The 26,336-nt window shown below is 45.1% G+C and overlaps 5 long non-coding RNA genes across 5 annotated transcripts; all 5 read right to left on the bottom strand.

Annotated features, from left to right (window-relative positions):
- Positions 1-242: 242 nt before the first annotated feature.
- LOC140693754 (uncharacterized) lies at positions 243-5,158 on the bottom strand. Its single transcript, XR_012069452.1, has 3 exons — positions 4,989-5,158; positions 545-615; positions 243-336 (listed from the first exon to the last, which is right to left on the bottom strand). It is a non-coding gene; the product is annotated as an uncharacterized lncRNA (long non-coding RNA).
- A 389-nt stretch (positions 5,159-5,547) lies between these two features.
- LOC140693753 (uncharacterized) lies at positions 5,548-10,444 on the bottom strand. Its single transcript, XR_012069451.1, has 3 exons — positions 10,287-10,444; positions 5,843-5,913; positions 5,548-5,634 (listed from the first exon to the last, which is right to left on the bottom strand). It is a non-coding gene; the product is annotated as an uncharacterized lncRNA (long non-coding RNA).
- Positions 10,445-10,849: 405 nt separating this feature from the next.
- On the bottom strand, positions 10,850-15,757 carry LOC140693752 (uncharacterized). Its single transcript, XR_012069450.1, has 3 exons — positions 15,585-15,757; positions 11,141-11,211; positions 10,850-10,932 (listed from the first exon to the last, which is right to left on the bottom strand). It is a non-coding gene; the product is annotated as an uncharacterized lncRNA (long non-coding RNA).
- A 321-nt stretch (positions 15,758-16,078) lies between these two features.
- On the bottom strand, positions 16,079-21,055 carry LOC140693744 (uncharacterized). Its single transcript, XR_012069442.1, has 3 exons — positions 20,883-21,055; positions 16,439-16,509; positions 16,079-16,230 (listed from the first exon to the last, which is right to left on the bottom strand). It is a non-coding gene; the product is annotated as an uncharacterized lncRNA (long non-coding RNA).
- A 386-nt stretch (positions 21,056-21,441) lies between these two features.
- LOC140693751 (uncharacterized) lies at positions 21,442-26,336 on the bottom strand. The gene is made up of 3 exons (XR_012069449.1): positions 26,181-26,336; positions 21,737-21,807; positions 21,442-21,528 (listed from the first exon to the last, which is right to left on the bottom strand). It is a non-coding gene; the product is annotated as an uncharacterized lncRNA (long non-coding RNA).

The following is a 26,336-nucleotide window of genomic DNA, read 5'->3' as shown; positions in this document are numbered from 1 at the left end:
GAAGATCTGCCTGTCATCAGCTTACTGGTCAGGCTCCGAGGTACTTTCAGACTTGCCCAGTCCTGGTGAAGTCGACTTTAGGGGAGACACGAAGAGAAGCTGGCCGAAAAGCTGGCTGCACGGATTGAGGAGAGATGCGAACACATGGATGAGAGATGTTCTGCTACAATGGAGAATACTGGCGTGGAGACAGCTGTAGAGGATACCAGGCTCAAAAGACATTCATGAGACATATTGAAACTCACTGATACAGGCAGAAACATACGGAGTGCCAACGTGGACTTGAGGAAGTTCCTCAATTCTCTTCTCCAATAACGGGTCCAAGGTCCCTGACGTCTGAAGGAGAAGAAATGGCAGAGATGATCAAAACGCTCCTGTTCTTGGAAGAGGTCGTGAGAATCCACACGTCCCAAGGGGCATTCCCAAGCCATTCAGACCAAAATTCAACAAGCCCAGGTAAGCCTTTTCCCAGGTTTGGGCCTAGCTAGTGAGCACTTGCCCTTCCCTCCCCTCCACTCAGGCATCCATTTTGAAGGATCAGTACCTGAGCTGCAATGAAGCCATTACGAGAAGAGCAAGCCCCTCCTAGAATCAGAGTTCCTCCAGCTTCACTCTCTGTGAACAACAGTGAACACCTTAAAGGTCAAATAGTCTCGGCTGAAATAGGTAAACTTGAATACTTAGCTCACACCTAGAAACGATGTCCTTCCGCTAGATTCAGCAAATGTTGTGTTTATGTCTTCCCTGGGGTGAAGGGAGTGTGGTAAGTGAGGGGAATCTTTGACTGAACATGAATCTGTATTAGGCTTCAGTTTTTCAAGACAGTGAAGGTAAATAGTACAAGTCAGAAAGTGAACTGAACTGTAAAAGTCGCCAATGACATTAAAGACACAGCTTATGTGGATCGTCTTTCACTTGAGTCAAGCCCCCGGGGGCACTATATCATGGGGGTGCAGACTTGGTTGCGTTAAATGGCTTTAAACTACAGGATCGGATGATTAAGCGTTCTCAACACTGATAGAAAAACACCTGGTTCTCAATAGACTAGCATAACTGCAGCAGGATTCTCCTAGCTAGAATGCCTCTAGGTGCTTTTGGATTCAAACCTAAATGTATATATTTGGTTTGTTTCCTCTTGTATTTTCCTAGAGAGGGATGTTACCCCGTGAAATGCCAACATTGGCCAGTAGGTGTCATTGGGATAAAGGGCACCACATGCACAAGTGTATCCAAGGTTGGGGGTTATTCCATGTTTCCAAAAGTTATTTCATGGTTCCTGTTGGTTTCGGAGGCTTCAACCTTAAAGAGCTGACATGACCCCTTGAACAGTTTGGACTGCTAGTTTGCATTCTATCTGTCTAGCTTTTCCGTAGAGCTGACACAATGTTACCAAAATTGACAAGTCTGGCTTCTAGGTCGATTTAGTGTGTTTCAAAAAATAACTCCATTTTCGTATAACTCCCAAAACATGTAAATGAGTTCTGTTAAACTTCTTAAAGACTGCAAATGGGATATCAACACAATGTCAAAATAGTTGTCTTCGGACAATCCCTCCCACCACGGCTGTATAGAAACAAAGAGCTAAGCAAATATCACATTTCTGTGAAATGTATCTGGGTAGTGTTGATTCATCGATGCCCAGTTGGCAGAGAAGAAGTGCAACCTGCACTCACTCGCTCCCATGTACAGAGCAATGGAAACATCCACTCACCCAGCCCTTAGCATAGGACACTGGCCGAAGAGAGGTCTGTTACTCCCAAAGACAGGATGAGGCCTCAGGACACCTGGAAGCAGGAGAATGCAAAGCAGGGAATGGAAACCAGTGCAGGTTCGGACCCCTGGTGATGGAGCAACAAGGGTGAAACTCTGTTTAACTTGGACGCACACTCTCAAGCGGACAGGAGACATGGGTTTGAAGGTGATGTGCTGAGATTTACAAGAGTGCACAGCAGATGCTTGGCTGAGAGAACTCAAAGAAACCAGCGCAAAATATCCCCACAGTTAATTCTGAGACCAAGATCCAAGCTGCCAAATTTGAGGTAGCAGAGGCAATGGTCAGTGAGGCATAGAGCTACGGATGATGGCACACGCGGAGTCTCAGGGATCTGGAGTGCGTTGTGGGATGTGGTGGGTCGAATCAAGAGAGCAAACCGAACTGTGTACCAATAATAAATCAACCACACTGGTCGCGCGGTTGCGATTACCGATATGTCCCATGGCCACACCCAGTACATCTGCAGGACCAGGGACCAATTGGGAATTTTGCCAATAGAGCACGTGTGGGGCTGAATCAGAGATATCGTGCATCTGGTCTGAGGGATCCAGGGGGCCTTGAATTTGAAATCAGAATGAAAAGCCTTAGGATATGCTACATTCATAACCTGGGCTGGGATTATGGTTTGGTTTGAGTCACAGGATGCGCAACAACTCTGTGGTTGCCTTCGTGCACCCGTGCCACAAGGATGAGAGGACAAGGGAGAGTGGTCCAAGTCCACAGCGTGAGAAGAGGAAGCATTCCCTTCAGCACTATCTCCCAAAGGCGGATGCTACATTTTGGATGGCACCGGCACGGTACGGCACCTAGGACAACAAGGAAGGTCTGCGGGATCATTCCAGCAGGCCCTGATATGTGACATCCATAGATATGCTTCCACTGGTGTTTCTGTAGACAGAGAAGCTCTGGAAAGAACTGATTTCATTGGGACATTCCCGTGGCAATAAAAAGCAGAAGAGCACTCTCAGTTTGCTGTTTTGGAAACACTCCAAAATGACATAGAGAAGAATGCAGAGCTGAGAACTTTTAGAAGCTTCATTTCCACAAGAGGAAGTGTCCTGTGCACTTTCAGAAGTGTGAGATAAGTATAATCAAAATGAAGTTATGCTAATCGAAGTAGTATGGGTTGTTCATCACAACTAATGCAACACCAGCAATTGGAGATATACCAAACAACACACACAGGTACAGGTTATGGCATCAATGTCTAGGAGAAATTGTCCTCACAGAAATCCCATGGAATTGCGTAGAGACAAGAGTCTAAAATTTTCAATTAACAAAGCCCTAGAAGTCTACAATAGATACCTGATATTACCTGACCAGTAGAGATGAAGAAGAACAGTAAAAGAAACAGGAAGTACCATTTTCAGTTCCAAAGATATTGAAGGCGCAAAAGATAAGCTTTCAAACAACTAGTCTGCAAAACGCTATCCAGAACAAGTGTTGAAAATGAAGGTCAGGAAAACACTGAAGAACACCAGTGTCTCAGAATCACAAAAGGCAGAATACCAGAAAAGGGGAAGAGAAAGTCTCAACACGAGCCAAAAATATCAGGAAACTCAATGGTTGTGATAATATCAGGGCTAAAATTCAGTCCTTAGCAGACTAGATAATGCAGAGGGACGCGTGAATGACTGTTGAAGACAGGGGAAGAGAAAAACCTCGGTCAGAAGCAGACATAGGAAAGCAAGTGCAAACAAATGAAAACATTGCAGTTGAACCCTGGGTTAAGACAGGGCATGAAAGAATAGAAATCATGAGTCCCAGATGGAAAAGCAAGAGATAAAGAAACAAAAAGTGTCTGAGAATTTATCTGTAGAAAAATCAGACTGAAACTTGCTGAAAGCCAAGAAAGAATCATCTATGCGAATTCAGGAATTACACAGCATCCGAAGGAGGTGGAATCCCAATAGACCTACCAGCAGCTGTATGATTCAAATCAACAAAGTTCACGAATATCCGAGTGATTTACAATGCACCTGGAGGAAACAACATAGTCACAAGGAAACCTCCAGAGGGGTTTCAGCTGATATCTCGGCAGCAATATTGCAGGACAGGGAGGAGTGCCAGGACACAGACCATATCCTGAATGGCCAAATGCTGCCACCTAGGGTAGCCTATGCCACATGAACACCATTTCAAATAACGGCAGAGCTAGAGAATTCTACAGACCGGCAAATCTTAAAAGAATTCAGCAGTTCAAACGTTTTTCTAAAAGAAAGGTTGAGAAAACTCCCCTGAATAGAAAAGCAGCAAGATGGAATGGAAAGAAGAAACCATTATTGGAAATGCAAGAAGAGCATGTGTGGCAGAGAAGAAAGAAGAAGAACTTAAGGAGGACATCAAAACCCTAAAGATGGGAGAGGGAAGCAGGAAATCATAGGTGATTGGAAGCACTCTCTTAAGTGAATCAGCTTATTTGACTCTGTTTGAAGCGAAAGGAGAGATGCATGGCCTGACGTGTTTGCAAAACAAGCGAGAAGAAGACCAACAAAGAATCAAACCAACAAACAAGCACCAAAATGGTATGGTTGGCTGACACATACAAAGGGAACCATGTTTATTCAAAAGAAAATACTCAAGGTGAGGTCAAGGGTCATTCAGAACGCATCGACCCAGTATCGTGGCTTGCATGTACTCAGCACACTTGTATTCGGAAATCAGAAGCGTGCATTCATATTCGTAAATTTTGATTCATAAGAGCATATCGTGACCTAACACTAATGCCGATTTGGAATCAAATGGTTTCCTAGTCCGTGATGTAGACTTGTATGTCTTCCAACAGGATGAAGGAATGCCATATTCTAGGCTACGTAGAGAAGAAATGTAAGAAGCCTATAACAAAGGCAAGTAGCTCTGCCAAAGTGTACTAAGTGCAAAAGAGACCGACAGCAAAGTGCACATTGGGGTTGGTTTCATTTCTTGGAATTTCAGCCCCCATGAATCCAATGGATCCATGTCCTGAGAGTGTGGGTGTTTCAGCAGAAATCAGGCGACGCATATGTATTCCGGGTGTACGGATATTATAGGAACATAAGTCTCCTTTAGTGGGTCCCTGTGTACTGTGAACTGTTAGAAAGTTTAAAGACGTGTGAAACCATCAACTGAAAAGGGACACCCTTCCCTCCATTGGTACGGTGCATAGAGCTCTGAACAAAAGGAAAGAGGGAAGAAGAAAGGCCCATGGGACGCTAGTGGGTAGAATCACATTTACCTTAGGAACCTCTCGTCGGATGCAGCCCCTCCCCCAACACTGACAAGATGCAGCAGCCATTGGGGATGGCAGTTAGCGGTTGGATTCCAGGTGGAATGTTGGTGTTTACCGCGAGGCTTGTTGTGGCTGTTGGATCCTAGGTAACCGGGCAGAGTTCTGTGGGTGGATCAGTGTGATGGAGGGGCTGCCGCCCTCTGTGGAGCTTGGCTTAGGTGTTTGGTCCGGGAAGCTGTGTAAGTTCGAGATACTGCTGCTGCCCAAAGACCTGAGGTCACAGGTCAGTTTCCAGAACCTGAAAGGGCAGACAGTGGAAGATCTGCCTGTCATCAGCTTACTGGTCAGGCTCCGAGGTACTTTCAGACTTGCCCAGTCCTGGTGAAGTCGACTTTAGGGGAGACACGAAGAGAAGCTGGCCGAAAAGCTGGCTGCACGGATTGAGGAGAGATGCGAACACATGGATGAGAGATGTTCTGCTACAATGGAGAATACTGGCGTGGAGACAGCTGTAGAGGATACCAGGCTCAAAAGACATTCATGAGACATATTGAAACTCACTGATACAGGCAGAAACATACGGAGTGCCAACGTGGACTTGAGGAAGTTCCTCAATTCTCTTCTCCAATAACGGGTCCAAGGTCCCTGACGTCTGAAGGAGAAGAAATGGCAGAGATGATCAAAACGCTCCTGTTCTTGGAAGAGGTCGTGAGAATCCACACGTCCCAAGGGGCATTCCCAAGCCATTCAGACCAAAATTCAACAAGCCCAGGTAAGCCTTTTCCCAGGTTTGGGCCTAGCTAGTGAGCACTTGCCCTTCCCTCCCCTCCACTCAGGCATCCATTTTGAAGGATCAGTACCTGAGCTGCAATGAAGCCATTACGAGAAGAGCAAGCCCCTCCTAGAATCAGAGTTCCTCCAGCTTCACTCTCTGTGAACAACAGTGAACACCTTAAAGGTCAAATAGTCTCGGCTGAAATAGGTAAACTTGAATACTTAGCTCACACCTAGAAACGATGTCCTTCCGCTAGATTCAGCAAATGTTGTGTTTATGTCTTCCCTGGGGTGAAGGGAGTGTGGTAAGTGAGGGGAATCTTTGACTGAACATGAATCTGTATTAGGCTTCAGTTTTTCAAGACAGTGAAGGTAAATAGTACAAGTCAGAAAGTGAACTGAACTGTAAAAGTCGCCAATGACATTAAAGACACAGCTTATGTGGATCGTCTTTCACTTGAGTCAAGCCCCCGGGGGCACTATATCATGGGGGTGCAGACTTGGTTGCGTTAAATGGCTTTAAACTACAGGATCGGATGATTAAGCGTTCTCAACACTGATAGAAAAACACCTGGTTCTCAATAGACTAGCATAACTGCAGCAGGATTCTCCTAGCTAGAATGCCTCTAGGTGCTTTTGGATTCAAACCTAAATGTATATATTTGGTTTGTTTCCTCTTGTATTTTCCTAGAGAGGGATGTTACCCCGTGAAATGCCAACATTGGCCAGTAGGTGTCATTGGGATAAAGGGCACCACATGCACAAGTGTATCCAAGGTTGGGGGTTATTCCATGTTTCCAAAAGTTATTTCATGGTTCCTGTTGGTTTCGGAGGCTTCAACCTTAAAGAGCTGACATGACCCCTTGAACAGTTTGGACTGCTAGTTTGCATTCTATCTGTCTAGCTTTTCCGTAGAGCTGACACAATGTTACCAAAATTGACAAGTCTGGCTTCTAGGTCGATTTAGTGTGTTTCAAAAAATAACTCCATTTTCGTATAACTCCCAAAACATGTAAATGAGTTCTGTTAAACTTCTTAAAGACTGCAAATGGGATATCAACACAATGTCAAAATAGTTGTCTTCGGACAATCCCTCCCACCACGGCTGTATAGAAACAAAGAGCTAAGCAAATATCACATTTCTGTGAAATGTATCTGGGTAGTGTTGATTCATCGATGCCCAGTTGGCAGAGAAGAAGTGCAACCTGCACTCACTCGCTCCCATGTACAGAGCAATGGAAACATCCACTCACCCAGCCCTTAGCATAGGACACTGGCCGAAGAGAGGTCTGTTACTCCCAAAGACAGGATGAGGCCTCAGGACACCTGGAAGCAGGAGAATGCAAAGCAGGGAATGGAAACCAGTGCAGGTTCGGACCCCTGGTGATGGAGCAACAAGGGTGAAACTCTGTTTAACTTGGACGCACACTCTCAAGTGGACAGGAGACATGGGTTTGAAGGTGATGTGCTGAGATTTACAAGAGTGCACAGCAGATGCTTGGCTGAGAGAACTCAAAGAAACCAGCGCAAAATATCCCCACAGTTAATTCTGAGACCAAGATCCAAGCTGCCAAATTTGAGGTAGCAGAGGCAATGGTCAGTGAGGCATAGAGCTACGGATGATGGCACACGCGGAGTCTCAGGGATCTGGAGTGCGTTGTGGGATGTGGTGGGTCGAATCAAGAGAGCAAACCGAACTGTGTACCAATAATAAATCAACCACACTGGTCGCGCGGTTGCGATTACCGATATGTCCCATGGCCACACCCAGTACATCTGCAGGACCAGGGACCAATTGGGAATTTTGCCAATAGAGCACGTGTGGGGCTGAATCAGAGATATCGTGCATCTGGTCTGAGGGATCCAGGGGGCCTTGAATTTGAAATCAGAATGAAAAGCCTTAGGATATGCTACATTCATAACCTGGGCTGGGATTATGGTTTGGTTTGAGTCACAGGATGCGCAACAACTCTGTGGTTGCCTTCGTGCACCCGTGCCACAAGGATGAGAGGACAAGGGAGAGTGGTCCAAGTCCACAGCGTGAGAAGAGGAAGCATTCCCTTCAGCACTATCTCCCAAAGGCGGATGCTACATTTTGGATGGCACCGGCACGGTACGGCACCTAGGACAACAAGGAAGGTCTGCGGGATCATTCCAGCAGGCCCTGATATGTGACATCCATAGATATGCTTCCACTGGTGTTTCTGTAGACAGAGAAGCTCTGGAAAGAACTGATTTCATTGGGACATTCCCGTGGCAATAAAAAGCAGAAGAGCACTCTCAGTTTGCTGTTTTGGAAACACTCCAAAATGACATAGAGAAGAATGCAGAGCTGAGAACTTTTAGAAGCTTCATTTCCACAAGAGGAAGTGTCCTGTGCACTTTCAGAAGTGTGAGATAAGTATAATCAAAATGAAGTTATGCTAATCGAAGTAGTATGGGTTGTTCATCACAACTAATGCAACACCAGCAATTGGAGATATACCAAACAACACACACAGGTACAGGTTATGGCATCAATGTCTAGGAGAAATTGTCCTCACAGAAATCCCATGGAATTGCGTAGAGACAAGAGTCTAAAATTTTCAATTAACAAAGCCCTAGAAGTCTACAATAGATACCTGATATTACCTGACCAGTAGAGATGAAGAAGAACAGTAAAAGAAACAGGAAGTACCATTTTCAGTTCCAAAGATATTGAAGGCGCAAAAGATAAGCTTTCAAACAACTAGTCTGCAAAACGCTATCCAGAACAAGTGTTGAAAATGAAGGTCAGGAAAACACTGAAGAACACCAGTGTCTCAGAATCACAAAAGGCAGAATACCAGAAAAGGGGAAGAGAAAGTCTCAACACGAGCCAAAAATATCAGGAAACTCAATGGTTGTGATAATATCAGGGCTAAAATTCAGTCCTTAGCAGACTAGATAATGCAGAGGGACGCGTGAATGACTGTTGAAGACAGGGGAAGAGAAAAACCTCGGTCAGAAGCAGACATAGGAAAGCAAGTGCAAACAAATGAAAACATTGCAGTTGAACCCTGGGTTAAGACAGGGCATGAAAGAATAGAAATCATGAGTCCCAGATGGAAAAGCAAGAGATAAAGAAACAAAAAGTGTCTGAGAATTTATCTGTAGAAAAATCAGACTGAAACTTGCTGAAAGCCAAGAAAGAATCATCTATGCGAATTCAGGAATTACACAGCATCCGAAGGAGGTGGAATCCCAATAGACCTACCAGCAGCTGTATGATTCAAATCAACAAAGTTCACGAATATCCGAGTGATTTACAATGCACCTGGAGGAAACAACATAGTCACAAGGAAACCTCCAGAGGGGTTTCAGCTGATATCTCGGCAGCAATATTGCAGGACAGGGAGGAGTGCCAGGACACAGACCATATCCTGAATGGCCAAATGCTGCCACCTAGGGTAGCCTATGCCACATGAACACCATTTCAAATAACGGCAGAGCTAGAGAATTCTACAGACCGGCAAATCTTAGAAGAATTCAGCAGTTCAAACGTTTTTCTAAAAGAAAGGTTGAGAAAACTCCCCTGAATAGAAAAGCAGCAAGATGGAATGGAAAGAAGAAACCATTATTGGAAATGCAAGAAGAGCATGTGTGGCAGAGAAGAAAGAAGAAGAACTTAAGGAGGACATCAAAACCCTAAAGATGGGAGAGGGAAGCAGGAAATCATAGGTGATTGGAAGCACTCTCTTAAGTGAATCAGCTTATTTGACTCTGTTTGAAGCGAAAGGAGAGATGCATGGCCTGACGTGTTTGCAAAACAAGCGAGAAGAAGACCAACAAAGAATCAAACCAACAAACAAGCACCAAAATGGTATGGTTGGCTGACACATACAAAGGGAACCATGATTATTCAAAAGAAAATACTCAAGGTGAGGTCAAGGGTCATTCAGAACGCATCGACCCAGTATCGTGGCTTGCATGTACTCAGCACACTTGTATTCGGAAATCAGAAGCGTGCATTCATATTCGTAAATTTTGATTCATAAGAGCATATCGTGACCTAACACTAATGCCGATTTGGAATCAAATGGTTTCCTAGTCCGTGATGTAGACTTGTATGTCTTCCAACAGGATGAAGGAATGCCATATTCTAGGCTACGTAGAGAAGAAATGTAAGAAGCCTATAACAAAGGCAAGTAGCTCTGCCAAAGTGTACTAAGTGCAAAAGAGACCGACAGCAAAGTGCACATTGGGGTTGGTTTCATTTCTTGGAATTTCAGCCCCCATGAATCCAATGGATCCATGTCCTGAGAGTGTGGGTGTTTCAGCAGAAATCAGGCGACGCATATGTATTCCGGGTGTACGGATATTATAGGAACATAAGTCTCCTTTAGTGGGTCCCTGTGTACTGTGAACTGTTAGAAAGTTTAAAGACGTGTGAAACCATCAACTGAAAAGGGACACCCTTCCCTCCATTGGTACGGTGCATAGAGCTCTGAACAAAAGGAAAGAGGGAAGAAGAAAGGCCCATGGGACGCTAGTGGGTAGAATCACATTTACCTTAGGAACCTCTCGTCGGATGCAGCCCCTCCCCCAACACTGACAAGATGCAGCAGCCATTGGGGATGGCAGTTAGCGGTTGGATTCCAGGTGGAATGTTGGTGTTTACCGCGAGGCTTGTTGTGGCTGTTGGATCCTAGGTAACCGGGCAGAGTTCTGTGGGTGGATCAGTGTGATGGAGGGGCTGCCGCCCTCTGTGGAGCTTGGCTTAGGTGTTTGGTCCGGGAAGCTGTGTAAGTTCGAGATACTGCTGCTGCCCAAAGACCTGAGGTCACAGGTCAGTTTCCAGAACCTGAAAGGGCAGACAGTGGAAGATCTGCCTGTCATCAGCTTACTGGTCAGGCTCCGAGGTACTTTCAGACTTGCCCAGTCCTGGTGAAGTCGACTTTAGGGGAGACACGAAGAGAAGCTGGCCGAAAAGCTGGCTGCACGGATTGAGGAGAGATGCGAACACATGGATGAGAGATGTTCTGCTACAATGGAGAATACTGGCGTGGAGACAGCTGTAGAGGATACCAGGCTCAAAAGACATTCATGAGACATATTGAAACTCACTGATACAGGCAGAAACATACGGAGTGCCAACGTGGACTTGAGGAAGTTCCTCAATTCTCTTCTCCAATAACGGGTCCAAGGTCCCTGACGTCTGAAGGAGAAGAAATGGCAGAGATGATCAAAACGCTCCTGTTCTTGGAAGAGGTCGTGAGAATCCACACGTCCCAAGGGGCATTCCCAAGCCATTCAGACCAAAATTCAACAAGCCCAGGTAAGCCTTTTCCCAGGTTTGGGCCTAGCTAGTGAGCACTTGCCCTTCCCTCCCCTCCACTCAGGCATCCATTTTGAAGGATCAGTACCTGAGCTGCAATGAAGCCATTACGAGAAGAGCAAGCCCCTCCTAGAATCAGAGTTCCTCCAGCTTCACTCTCTGTGAACAACAGTGAACACCTTAAAGGTCAAATAGTCTCGGCTGAAATAGGTAAACTTGAATACTTAGCTCACACCTAGAAACGATGTCCTTCCGCTAGATTCAGCAAATGTTGTGTTTATGTCTTCCCTGGGGTGAAGGGAGTGTGGTAAGTGAGGGGAATCTTTGACTGAACATGAATCTGTATTAGGCTTCAGTTTTTCAAGACAGTGAAGGTAAATAGTACAAGTCAGAAAGTGAACTGAACTGTAAAAGTCGCCAATGACATTAAAGACACAGCTTATGTGGATCGTCTTTCACTTGAGTCAAGCCCCCGGGGGCACTATATCATGGGGGTGCAGACTTGGTTGCGTTAAATGGCTTTAAACTACAGGATCGGATGATTAAGCGTTCTCAACACTGATAGAAAAACACCTGGTTCTCAATAGACTAGCATAACTGCAGCAGGATTCTCCTAGCTAGAATGCCTCTAGGTGCTTTTGGATTCAAACCTAAATGTATATATTTGGTTTGTTTCCTCTTGTATTTTCCTAGAGAGGGATGTTACCCCGTGAAATGCCAACATTGGCCAGTAGGTGTCATTGGGATAAAGGGCACCACATGCACAAGTGTATCCAAGGTTGGGGGTTATTCCATGTTTCCAAAAGTTATTTCATGGTTCCTGTTGGTTTCGGAGGCTTCAACCTTAAAGAGCTGACATGACCCCTTGAACAGTTTGGACTGCTAGTTTGCATTCTATCTGTCTAGCTTTTCCGTAGAGCTGACACAATGTTACCAAAATTGACAAGTCTGGCTTCTAGGTCGATTTAGTGTGTTTCAAAAAATAACTCCATTTTCGTATAACTCCCAAAACATGTAAATGAGTTCTGTTAAACTTCTTAAAGACTGCAAATGGGATATCAACACAATGTCAAAATAGTTGTCTTCGGACAATCCCTCCCACCACGGCTGTATAGAAACAAAGAGCTAAGCAAATATCACATTTCTGTGAAATGTATCTGGGTAGTGTTGATTCATCGATGCCCAGTTGGCAGAGAAGAAGTGCAACCTGCACTCACTCGCTCCCATGTACAGAGCAATGGAAACATCCACTCACCCAGCCCTTAGCATAGGACACTGGCCGAAGAGAGGTCTGTTACTCCCAAAGACAGGATGAGGCCTCAGGACACCTGGAAGCAGGAGAATGCAAAGCAGGGAATGGAAACCAGTGCAGGTTCGGACCCCTGGTGATGGAGCAACAAGGGTGAAACTCTGTTTAACTTGGACGCACACTCTCAAGCGGACAGGAGACATGGGTTTGAAGGTGATGTGCTGAGATTTACAAGAGTGCACAGCAGATGCTTGGCTGAGAGAACTCAAAGAAACCAGCGCAAAATATCCCCACAGTTAATTCTGAGACCAAGATCCAAGCTGCCAAATTTGAGGTAGCAGAGGCAATGGTCAGTGAGGCATAGAGCTACGGATGATGGCACACGCGGAGTCTCAGGGATCTGGAGTGCGTTGTGGGATGTGGTGGGTCGAATCAAGAGAGCAAACCGAACTGTGTACCAATAATAAATCAACCACACTGGTCGCGCGGTTGCGATTACCGATATGTCCCATGGCCACACCCAGTACATCTGCAGGACCAGGGACCAATTGGGAATTTTGCCAATAGAGCACGTGTGGGGCTGAATCAGAGATATCGTGCATCTGGTCTGAGGGATCCAGGGGGCCTTGAATTTGAAATCAGAATGAAAAGCCTTAGGATATGCTACATTCATAACCTGGGCTGGGATTATGGTTTGGTTTGAGTCACAGGATGCGCAACAACTCTGTGGTTGCCTTCGTGCACCCGTGCCACAAGGATGAGAGGACAAGGGAGAGTGGTCCAAGTCCACAGCGTGAGAAGAGGAAGCATTCCCTTCAGCACTATCTCCCAAAGGCGGATGCTACATTTTGGATGGCACCGGCACGGTACGGCACCTAGGACAACAAGGAAGGTCTGCGGGATCATTCCAGCAGGCCCTGATATGTGACATCCATAGATATGCTTCCACTGGTGTTTCTGTAGACAGAGAAGCTCTGGAAAGAACTGATTTCATTGGGACATTCCCGTGGCAATAAAAAGCAGAAGAGCACTCTCAGTTTGCTGTTTTGGAAACACTCCAAAATGACATAGAGAAGAATGCAGAGCTGAGAACTTTTAGAAGCTTCATTTCCACAAGAGGAAGTGTCCTGTGCACTTTCAGAAGTGTGAGATAAGTATAATCAAAATGAAGTTATGCTAATCGAAGTAGTATGGGTTGTTCATCACAACTAATGCAACACCAGCAATTGGAGATATACCAAACAACACACACAGGTACAGGTTATGGCATCAATGTCTAGGAGAAATTGTCCTCACAGAAATCCCATGGAATTGCGTAGAGACAAGAGTCTAAAATTTTCAATTAACAAAGCCCTAGAAGTCTACAATAGATACCTGATATTACCTGACCAGTAGAGATGAAGAAGAACAGTAAAAGAAACAGGAAGTACCATTTTCAGTTCCAAAGATATTGAAGGCGCAAAAGATAAGCTTTCAAACAACTAGTCTGCAAAACGCTATCCAGAACAAGTGTTGAAAATGAAGGTCAGGAAAACACTGAAGAACACCAGTGTCTCAGAATCACAAAAGGCAGAATACCAGAAAAGGGGAAGAGAAAGTCTCAACACGAGCCAAAAATATCAGGAAACTCAATGGTTGTGATAATATCAGGGCTAAAATTCAGTCCTTAGCAGACTAGATAATGCAGAGGGACGCGTGAATGACTGTTGAAGACAGGGGAAGAGAAAAACCTCGGTCAGAAGCAGACATAGGAAAGCAAGTGCAAACAAATGAAAACATTGCAGTTGAACCCTGGGTTAAGACAGGGCATGAAAGAATAGAAATCATGAGTCCCAGATGGAAAAGCAAGAGATAAAGAAACAAAAAGTGTCTGAGAATTTATCTGTAGAAAAATCAGACTGAAACTTGCTGAAAGCCAAGAAAGAATCATCTATGCGAATTCAGGAATTACACAGCATCCGAAGGAGGTGGAATCCCAATAGACCTACCAGCAGCTGTATGATTCAAATCAACAAAGTTCACGAATATCCGAGTGATTTACAATGCACCTGGAGGAAACAACATAGTCACAAGGAAACCTCCAGAGGGGTTTCAGCTGATATCTCGGCAGCAATATTGCAGGACAGGGAGGAGTGCCAGGACACAGACCATATCCTGAATGGCCAAATGCTGCCACCTAGGGTAGCCTATGCCACATGAACACCATTTCAAATAACGGCAGAGCTAGAGAATTCTACAGACCGGCAAATCTTAGAAGAATTCAGCAGTTCAAACGTTTTTCTAAAAGAAAGGTTGAGAAAACTCCCCTGAATAGAAAAGCAGCAAGATGGAATGGAAAGAAGAAACCATTATTGGAAATGCAAGAAGAGCATGTGTGGCAGAGAAGAAAGAAGAAGAACTTAAGGAGGACATCAAAACCCTAAAGATGGGAGAGGGAAGCAGGAAATCATAGGTGATTGGAAGCACTCTCTTAAGTGAATCAGCTTATTTGACTCTGTTTGAAGCGAAAGGAGAGATGCATGGCCTGACGTGTTTGCAAAACAAGCGAGAAGAAGACCAACAAAGAATCAAACCAACAAACAAGCACCAAAATGGTATGGTTGGCTGACACATACAAAGGGAACCATGATTATTCAAAAGAAAATACTCAAGGTGAGGTCAAGGGTCATTCAGAACGCATCGACCCAGTATCGTGGCTTGCATGTACTCAGCACACTTGTATTCGGAAATCAGAAGCGTGCATTCATATTCGTAAATTTTGATTCATAAGAGCATATCGTGACCTAACACTAATGCCGATTTGGAATCAAATGGTTTCCTAGTCCGTGATGTAGACTTGTATGTCTTCCAACAGGATGAAGGAATGCCATATTCTAGGCTACGTAGAGAAGAAATGTAAGAAGCCTATAACAAAGGCAAGTAGCTCTGCCAAAGTGTACTAAGTGCAAAAGAGACCGACAGCAAAGTGCACATTGGGGTTGGTTTCATTTCTTGGAATTTCAGCCCCCATGAATCCAATGGATCCATGTCCTGAGAGTGTGGGTGTTTCAGCAGAAATCAGGCGACGCATATGTATTCCGGGTGTACGGATATTATAGGAACATAAGTCTCCTTTAGTGGGTCCCTGTGTACTGTGAACTGTTAGAAAGTTTAAAGACGTGTGAAACCATCAACTGAAAAGGGACACCCTTCCCTCCATTGGTACGGTGCATAGAGCTCTGAACAAAAGGAAAGAGGGAAGAAGAAAGGCCCATGGGACGCTAGTGGGTAGAATCACATTTACCTTAGGAACCTCTCGTCGGATGCAGCCCCTCCCCCAACACTGACAAGATGCAGCAGCCATTGGGGATGGCAGTTAGCGGTTGGATTCCAGGTGGAATGTTGGTGTTTACCGCGAGGCTTGTTGTGGCTGTTGGATCCTAGGTAACCGGGCAGAGTTCTGTGGGTGGATCAGTGTGATGGAGGGGCTGCCGCCCTCTGTGGAGCTTGGCTTAGGTGTTTGGTCCGGGAAGCTGTGTAAGTTCGAGATACTGCTGCTGCCCAAAGACCTGAGGTCACAGGTCAGTTTCCAGAACCTGAAAGGGCAGACAGTGGAAGATCTGCCTGTCATCAGCTTACTGGTCAGGCTCCGAGGTACTTTCAGACTTGCCCAGTCCTGGTGAAGTCGACTTTAGGGGAGACACGAAGAGAAGCTGGCCGAAAAGCTGGCTGCACGGATTGAGGAGAGATGCGAACACATGGATGAGAGATGTTCTGCTACAATGGAGAATACTGGCGTGGAGACAGCTGTAGAGGATACCAGGCTCAAAAGACATTCATGAGACATATTGAAACTCACTGATACAGGCAGAAACATACGGAGTGCCAACGTGGACTTGAGGAAGTTCCTCAATTCTCTTCTCCAATAACGGGTCCAAGGTCCCTGACGTCTGAAGGAGAAGAAATGGCAGAGATGATCAAAACGCTCCTGTTCTTGGAAGAGGTCGTGAGAATCCACACGTCCCAAGGGGCATTCCCAAGCCATTCAGACCAAAATTCAACAAGCCCAGGTAAGCCTTTTCCCAGGTTTGGGCCTAGCTAGTGAGCACTTGCCCTTCCCTCCCCTCCACTCAGGCATCCATTTTGAAGGATCAGTACCTGAGCTGCAATGAAGCCATTACGAGAAGAGCAAGCCCCTCCTAGAATCAGAGTTCCTCCAGCTTCACTCTCTGTGAACAACAGTGAACACCTTAAAGGTCAAATAGTCTCGGCTGAAATAGGTAAACTTGAATACTTAGCTCACACCTAGAAACGATGTCCTTCCGCTAGATTCAGCAAATGTTGTGTTTATGTCTTCCCTGGGGTGAAGGGAGTGTGGTAAGTGAGGGGAATCTTTGACTGAACATGAATCTGTATTAGGCTTCAGTTTTTCAAGACAGTGAAGGTAAATAGTACAAGTCAGAAAGTGAACTGAACTGTAAAAGTCGCCAATGACATTAAAGACACAGCTTATGTGGATCGTCTTTCACTTGAGTCAAGCCCCCGGGGGCACTATATCATGGGGGTGCAGACTTGGTTGCGTTAAATGGCTTTAAACTACAGGATCGGATGATTAAGCGTTCTCAACACTGATAGAAAAACACCTGGTTCTCAATAGACTAGCATAACTGCAGCAGGATTCTCCTAGCTAGAATGCCTCTAGGTGCTTTTGGATTCAAACCTAAATGTATATATTTGGTTTGTTTCCTCTTGTATTTTCCTAGAGAGGGATGTTACCCCGTGAAATGCCAACATTGGCCAGTAGGTGTCATTGGGATAAAGGGCACCACATGCACAAGTGTATCCAAGGTTGGGGGTTATTCCATGTTTCCAAAAGTTATTTCATGGTTCCTGTTGGTTTCGGAGGCTTCAACCTTAAAGAGCTGACATGACCCCTTGAACAGTTTGGACTGCTAGTTTGCATTCTATCTGTCTAGCTTTTCCGTAGAGCTGACACAATGTTACCAAAATTGACAAGTCTGGCTTCTAGGTCGATTTAGTGTGTTTCAAAAAATAACTCCATTTTCGTATAACTCCCAAAACATGTAAATGAGTTCTGTTAAACTTCTTAAAGACTGCAAATGGGATATCAACACAATGTCAAAATAGTTGTCTTCGGACAATCCCTCCCACCACGGCTGTATAGAAACAAAGAGCTAAGCAAATATCACATTTCTGTGAAATGTATCTGGGTAGTGTTGATTCATCGATGCCCAGTTGGCAGAGAAGAAGTGCAACCTGCACTCACTCGCTCCCATGTACAGAGCAATGGAAACATCCACTCACCCAGCCCTTAGCATAGGACACTGGCCGAAGAGAGGTCTGTTACTCCCAAAGACAGGATGAGGCCTCAGGACACCTGGAAGCAGGAGAATGCAAAGCAGGGAATGGAAACCAGTGCAGGTTCGGACCCCTGGTGATGGAGCAACAAGGGTGAAACTCTGTTTAACTTGGACGCACACTCTCAAGCGGACAGGAGACATGGGTTTGAAGGTGATGTGCTGAGATTTACAAGAGTGCACAGCAGATGCTTGGCTGAGAGAACTCAAAGAAACCAGCGCAAAATATCCCCACAGTTAATTCTGAGACCAAGATCCAAGCTGCCAAATTTGAGGTAGCAGAGGCAATGGTCAGTGAGGCATAGAGCTACGGATGATGGCACACGCGGAGTCTCAGGGATCTGGAGTGCGTTGTGGGATGTGGTGGGTCGAATCAAGAGAGCAAACCGAACTGTGTACCAATAATAAATCAACCACACTGGTCGCGCGGTTGCGATTACCGATATGTCCCATGGCCACACCCAGTACATCTGCAGGACCAGGGACCAATTGGGAATTTTGCCAATAGAGCACGTGTGGGGCTGAATCAGAGATATCGTGCATCTGGTCTGAGGGATCCAGGGGGCCTTGAATTTGAAATCAGAATGAAAAGCCTTAGGATATGCTACATTCATAACCTGGGCTGGGATTATGGTTTGGTTTGAGTCACAGGATGCGCAACAACTCTGTGGTTGCCTTCGTGCACCCGTGCCACAAGGATGAGAGGACAAGGGAGAGTGGTCCAAGTCCACAGCGTGAGAAGAGGAAGCATTCCCTTCAGCACTATCTCCCAAAGGCGGATGCTACATTTTGGATGGCACCGGCACGGTACGGCACCTAGGACAACAAGGAAGGTCTGCGGGATCATTCCAGCAGGCCCTGATATGTGACATCCATAGATATGCTTCCACTGGTGTTTCTGTAGACAGAGAAGCTCTGGAAAGAACTGATTTCATTGGGACATTCCCGTGGCAATAAAAAGCAGAAGAGCACTCTCAGTTTGCTGTTTTGGAAACACTCCAAAATGACATAGAGAAGAATGCAGAGCTGAGAACTTTTAGAAGCTTCATTTCCACAAGAGGAAGTGTCCTGTGCACTTTCAGAAGTGTGAGATAAGTATAATCAAAATGAAGTTATGCTAATCGAAGTAGTATGGGTTGTTCATCACAACTAATGCAACACCAGCAATTGGAGATATACCAAACAACACACACAGGTACAGGTTATGGCATCAATGTCTAGGAGAAATTGTCCTCACAGAAATCCCATGGAATTGCGTAGAGACAAGAGTCTAAAATTTTCAATTAACAAAGCCCTAGAAGTCTACAATAGATACCTGATATTACCTGACCAGTAGAGATGAAGAAGAACAGTAAAAGAAACAGGAAGTACCATTTTCAGTTCCAAAGATATTGAAGGCGCAAAAGATAAGCTTTCAAACAACTAGTCTGCAAAACGCTATCCAGAACAAGTGTTGAAAATGAAGGTCAGGAAAACACTGAAGAACACCAGTGTCTCAGAATCACAAAAGGCAGAATACCAGAAAAGGGGAAGAGAAAGTCTCAACACGAGCCAAAAATATCAGGAAACTCAATGGTTGTGATAATATCAGGGCTAAAATTCAGTCCTTAGCAGACTAGATAATGCAGAGGGACGCGTGAATGACTGTTGAAGACAGGGGAAGAGAAAAACCTCGGTCAGAAGCAGACATAGGAAAGCAAGTGCAAACAAATGAAAACATTGCAGTTGAACCCTGGGTTAAGACAGGGCATGAAAGAATAGAAATCATGAGTCCCAGATGGAAAAGCAAGAGATAAAGAAACAAAAAGTGTCTGAGAATTTATCTGTAGAAAAATCAGACTGAAACTTGCTGAAAGCCAAGAAAGAATCATCTATGCGAATTCAGGAATTACACAGCATCCGAAGGAGGTGGAATCCCAATAGACCTACCAGCAGCTGTATGATTCAAATCAACAAAGTTCACGAATATCCGAGTGATTTACAATGCACCTGGAGGAAACAACATAGTCACAAGGAAACCTCCAGAGGGGTTTCAGCTGATATCTCGGCAGCAATATTGCAGGACAGGGAGGAGTGCCAGGACACAGACCATATCCTGAATGGCCAAATGCTGCCACCTAGGGTAGCCTATGCCACATGAACACCATTTCAAATAACGGCAGAGCTAGAGAATTCTACAGACCGGCAAATCTTAGAAGAATTCAGCAGTTCAAAAGTTTTTCTAAAAGAAAGGTTGAGAAAACTCCCCTGAATAGAAAAGCAGCAAGATGGAATGGAAAGAAGAAACCATTATTGGAAATGCAAGAAGAGCATGTGTGGCAGAGAAGAAAGAAGAAGAACTTAAGGAGGACATCAAAACCCTAAAGATGGGAGAGGGAAGCAGGAAATCATAGGTGATTGGAAGCACTCTCTTAAGTGAATCAGCTTATTTGACTCTGTTTGAAGCGAAAGGAGAGATGCATGGCCTGACGTGTTTGCAAAACAAGCGAGAAGAAGACCAACAAAGAATCAAACCAACAAACAAGCACCAAAATGGTATGGTTGGCTGACACATACAAAGGGAACCATGATTATTCAAAAGAAAATACTCAAGGTGAGGTCAAGGGTCATTCAGAACGCATCGACCCAGTATCGTGGCTTGCATGTACTCAGCACACTTGTATTCGGAAATCAGAAGCGTGCATTCATATTCGTAAATTTTGATTCATAAGAGCATATCGTGACCTAACACTAATGCCGATTTGGAATCAAATGGTTTCCTAGTCCGTGATGTAGACTTGTATGTCTTCCAACAGGATGAAGGAATGCCATATTCTAGGCTACGTAGAGAAGAAATGTAAGAAGCCTATAACAAAGGCAAGTAGCTCTGCCAAAGTGTACTAAGTGCAAAAGAGACCGACAGCAAAGTGCACATTGGGGTTGGTTTCATTTCTTGGAATTTCAGCCCCCATGAATCCAATGGATCCATGTCCTGAGAGTGTGGGTGTTTCAGCAGAAATCAGGCGACGCATATGTATTCCGGGTGTACGGATATTATAGGAACATAAGTCTCCTTTAGTGGGTCCCTGTGTACTGTGAACTGTTAGAAAGTTTAAAGACGTGTGAAACCATCAACTGAAAAGGGACACCCTTCCCTCCATTGGTACGGTGCATAGAGCTCTGAACAAAAGGAAAGAGGGAAGAAGAAAGGCCCATGGGACGCTAGTGGGTAGAATCACATTTACCTTAGGAACCTCTCGTCGGATGCAGCCCCTCCCCCAACACTGACAAGATGCAGCAGCCATTGGGGATGGCAGTTAGCGGTTGGATTCCAGGTGGAATGTTGGTGTTTACCGCGAGGCTTGTTGTGGCTGTTGGATCCTAGGTAACCGGGCAGAGTTCTGTGGGTGGATCAGTGTGATGGAGGGGCTGCCGCCCTCTGTGGAGCTTGGCTTAGGTGTTTGGTCCGGGAAGCTGTGTAAGTTCGAGATACTGCTGCTGCCCAAAGACCTGAGGTCACAGGTCAGTTTCCAGAACCTGAAAGGGCAGACAGTGGAAGATCTGCCTGTCATCAGCTTACTGGTCAGGCTCCGAGGTACTTTCAGACTTGCCCAGTCCTGGTGAAGTCGACTTTAGGGGAGACACGAAGAGAAGCTGGCCGAAAAGCTGGCTGCACGGATTGAGGAGAGATGCGAACACATGGATGAGAGATGTTCTGCTACAATGGAGAATACTGGCGTGGAGACAGCTGTAGAGGATACCAGGCTCAAAAGACATTCATGAGACATATTGAAACTCACTGATACAGGCAGAAACATACGGAGTGCCAACGTGGACTTGAGGAAGTTCCTCAATTCTCTTCTCCAATAACGGGTCCAAGGTCCCTGACGTCTGAAGGAGAAGAAATGGCAGAGATGATCAAAACGCTCCTGTTCTTGGAAGAGGTCGTGAGAATCCACACGTCCCAAGGGGCATTCCCAAGCCATTCAGACCAAAATTCAACAAGCCCAGGTAAGCCTTTTCCCAGGTTTGGGCCTAGCTAGTGAGCACTTGCCCTTCCCTCCCCTCCACTCAGGCATCCATTTTGAAGGATCAGTACCTGAGCTGCAATGAAGCCATTACGAGAAGAGCAAGCCCCTCCTAGAATCAGAGTTCCTCCAGCTTCACTCTCTGTGAACAACAGTGAACACCTTAAAGGTCAAATAGTCTCGGCTGAAATAGGTAAACTTGAATACTTAGCTCACACCTAGAAACGATGTCCTTCCGCTAGATTCAGCAAATGTTGTGTTTATGTCTTCCCTGGGGTGAAGGGAGTGTGGTAAGTGAGGGGAATCTTTGACTGAACATGAATCTGTATTAGGCTTCAGTTTTTCAAGACAGTGAAGGTAAATAGTACAAGTCAGAAAGTGAACTGAACTGTAAAAGTCGCCAATGACATTAAAGACACAGCTTATGTGGATCGTCTTTCACTTGAGTCAAGCCCCCGGGGGCACTATATCATGGGGGTGCAGACTTGGTTGCGTTAAATGGCTTTAAACTACAGGATCGGATGATTAAGCGTTCTCAACACTGATAGAAAAACACCTGGTTCTCAATAGACTAGCATAACTGCAGCAGGATTCTCCTAGCTAGAATGCCTCTAGGTGCTTTTGGATTCAAACCTAAATGTATATATTTGGTTTGTTTCCTCTTGTATTTTCCTAGAGAGGGATGTTACCCCGTGAAATGCCAACATTGGCCAGTAGGTGTCATTGGGATAAAGGGCACCACATGCACAAGTGTATCCAAGGTTGGGGGTTATTCCATGTTTCCAAAAGTTATTTCATGGTTCCTGTTGGTTTCGGAGGCTTCAACCTTAAAGAGCTGACATGACCCCTTGAACAGTTTGGACTGCTAGTTTGCATTCTATCTGTCTAGCTTTTCCGTAGAGCTGACACAATGTTACCAAAATTGACAAGTCTGGCTTCTAGGTCGATTTAGTGTGTTTCAAAAAATAACTCCATTTTCGTATAACTCCCAAAACATGTAAATGAGTTCTGTTAAACTTCTTAAAGACTGCAAATGGGATATCAACACAATGTCAAAATAGTTGTCTTCGGACAATCCCTCCCACCACGGCTGTATAGAAACAAAGAGCTAAGCAAATATCACATTTCTGTGAAATGTATCTGGGTAGTGTTGATTCATCGATGCCCAGTTGGCAGAGAAGAAGTGCAACCTGCACTCACTCGCTCCCATGTACAGAGCAATGGAAACATCCACTCACCCAGCCCTTAGCATAGGACACTGGCCGAAGAGAGGTCTGTTACTCCCAAAGACAGGATGAGGCCTCAGGACACCTGGAAGCAGGAGAATGCAAAGCAGGGAATGGAAACCAGTGCAGGTTCGGACCCCTGGTGATGGAGCAACAAGGGTGAAACTCTGTTTAACTTGGACGCACACTCTCAAGCGGACAGGAGACATGGGTTTGAAGGTGATGTGCTGAGATTTACAAGAGTGCACAGCAGATGCTTGGCTGAGAGAACTCAAAGAAACCAGCGCAAAATATCCCCACAGTTAATTCTGAGACCAAGATCCAAGCTGCCAAATTTGAGGTAGCAGAGGCAATGGTCAGTGAGGCATAGAGCTACGGATGATGGCACACGCGGAGTCTCAGGGATCTGGAGTGCGTTGTGGGATGTGGTGGGTCGAATCAAGAGAGCAAACCGAACTGTGTACCAATAATAAATCAACCACACTGGTCGCGCGGTTGCGATTACCGATATGTCCCATGGCCACACCCAGTACATCTGCAGGACCAGGGACCAATTGGGAATTTTGCCAATAGAGCACGTGTGGGGCTGAATCAGAGATATCGTGCATCTGGTCTGAGGGATCCAGGGGGCCTTGAATTTGAAATCAGAATGAAAAGCCTTAGGATATGCTACATTCATAACCTGGGCTGGGATTATGGTTTGGTTTGAGTCACAGGATGCGCAACAACTCTGTGGTTGCCTTCGTGCACCCGTGCCACAAGGATGAGAGGACAAGGGAGAGTGGTCCAAGTCCACAGCGTGAGAAGAGGAAGCATTCCCTTCAGCACTATCTCCCAAAGGCGGATGCTACATTTTGGATGGCACCGGCACGGTACGGCACCTAGGACAACAAGGAAGGTCTGCGGGATCATTCCAGCAGGCCCTGATATGTGACATCCATAGATATGCTTCCACTGGTGTTTCTGTAGACAGAGAAGCTCTGGAAAGAACTGATTTCATTGGGACATTCCCGTGGCAATAAAAAGCAGAAGAGCACTCTCAGTTTGCTGTTTTGGAAACACTCCAAAATGACATAGAGAAGAATGCAGAGCTGAGAACTTTTAGAAGCTTCATTTCCACAAGAGGAAGTGTCCTGTGCACTTTCAGAAGTGTGAGATAAGTATAATCAAAATGAAGTTATGCTAATCGAAGTAGTATGGGTTGTTCATCACAACTAATGCAACACCAGCAATTGGAGATATACCAAACAACACACACAGGTACAGGTTATGGCATCAATGTCTAGGAGAAATTGTCCTCACAGAAATCCCATGGAATTGCGTAGAGACAAGAGTCTAAAATTTTCAATTAACAAAGCCCTAGAAGTCTACAATAGATACCTGATATTACCTGACCAGTAGAGATGAAGAAGAACAGTAAAAGAAACAGGAAGTACCATTTTCAGTTCCAAAGATATTGAAGGCGCAAAAGATAAGCTTTCAAACAACTAGTCTGCAAAACGCTATCCAGAACAAGTGTTGAAAATGAAGGTCAGGAAAACACTGAAGAACACCAGTGTCTCAGAATCACAAAAGGCAGAATACCAGAAAAGGGGAAGAGAAAGTCTCAACACGAGCCAAAAATATCAGGAAACTCAATGGTTGTGATAATATCAGGGCTAAAATTCAGTCCTTAGCAGACTAGATAATGCAGAGGGACGCGTGAATGACTGTTGAAGACAGGGGAAGAGAAAAACCTCGGTCAGAAGCAGACATAGGAAAGCAAGTGCAAACAAATGAAAACATTGCAGTTGAACCCTGGGTTAAGACAGGGCATGAAAGAATAGAAATCATGAGTCCCAGATGGAAAAGCAAGAGATAAAGAAACAAAAAGTGTCTGAGAATTTATCTGTAGAAAAATCAGACTGAAACTTGCTGAAAGCCAAGAAAGAATCATCTATGCGAATTCAGGAATTACACAGCATCCGAAGGAGGTGGAATCCCAATAGACCTACCAGCAGCTGTATGATTCAAATCAACAAAGTTCACGAATATCCGAGTGATTTACAATGCACCTGGAGGAAACAACATAGTCACAAGGAAACCTCCAGAGGGGTTTCAGCTGATATCTCGGCAGCAATATTGCAGGACAGGGAGGAGTGCCAGGACACAGACCATATCCTGAATGGCCAAATGCTGCCACCTAGGGTAGCCTATGCCACATGAACACCATTTCAAATAACGGCAGAGCTAGAGAATTCTACAGACCGGCAAATCTTAAAAGAATTCAGCAGTTCAAAAGTTTTTCTAAAAGAAAGGTTGAGAAAACTCCCCTGAATAGAAAAGCAGCAAGATGGAATGGAAAGAAGAAACCATTATTGGAAATGCAAGAAGAGCATGTGTGGCAGAGAAGAAAGAAGAAGAACTTAAGGAGGACATCAAAACCCTAAAGATGGGAGAGGGAAGCAGGAAATCATAGGTGATTGGAAGCACTCTCTTAAGTGAATCAGCTTATTTGACTCTGTTTGAAGCGAAAGGAGAGATGCATGGCCTGACGTGTTTGCAAAACAAGCGAGAAGAAGACCAACAAAGAATCAAACCAACAAACAAGCACCAAAATGGTATGGTTGGCTGACACATACAAAGGGAACCATGATTATTCAAAAGAAAATACTCAAGGTGAGGTCAAGGGTCATTCAGAACGCATCGACCCAGTATCGTGGCTTGCATGTACTCAGCACACTTGTATTCGGAAATCAGAAGCGTGCATTCATATTCGTAAATTTTGATTCATAAGAGCATATCGTGACCTAACACTAATGCCGATTTGGAATCAAATGGTTTCCTAGTCCGTGATGTAGACTTGTATGTCTTCCAACAGGATGAAGGAATGCCATATTCTAGGCTACGTAGAGAAGAAATGTAAGAAGCCTATAACAAAGGCAAGTAGCTCTGCCAAAGTGTACTAAGTGCAAAAGAGACCGACAGCAAAGTGCACATTGGGGTTGGTTTCATTTCTTGGAATTTCAGCCCCCATGAATCCAATGGATCCATGTCCTGAGAGTGTGGGTGTTTCAGCAGAAATCAGGCGACGCATATGTATTCCGGGTGTACGGATATTATAGGAACATAAGTCTCCTTTAGTGGGTCCCTGTGTACTGTGAACTGTTAGAAAGTTTAAAGACGTGTGAAACCATCAACTGAAAAGGGACACCCTTCCCTCCATTGGTACGGTGCATAGAGCTCTGAACAAAAGGAAAGAGGGAAGAAGAAAGGCCCATGGGACGCTAGTGGGTAGAATCACATTTACCTTAGGAACCTCTCGTCGGATGCAGCCCCTCCCCCAACACTGACAAGATGCAGCAGCCATTGGGGATGGCAGTTAGCGGTTGGATTCCAGGTGGAATGTTGGTGTTTACCGCGAGGCTTGTTGTGGCTGTTGGATCCTAGGTAACCGGGCAGAGTT

Source organism: Vicugna pacos, unplaced genomic scaffold (genome assembly GCF_048564905.1).
Source record: "Vicugna pacos unplaced genomic scaffold, VicPac4 scaffold_20, whole genome shotgun sequence".
Classification (NCBI taxonomy): Eukaryota; Metazoa; Chordata; class Mammalia; order Artiodactyla; family Camelidae; genus Vicugna; species Vicugna pacos.
This window is presented reverse-complemented; position numbering and strand designations above follow the sequence as displayed.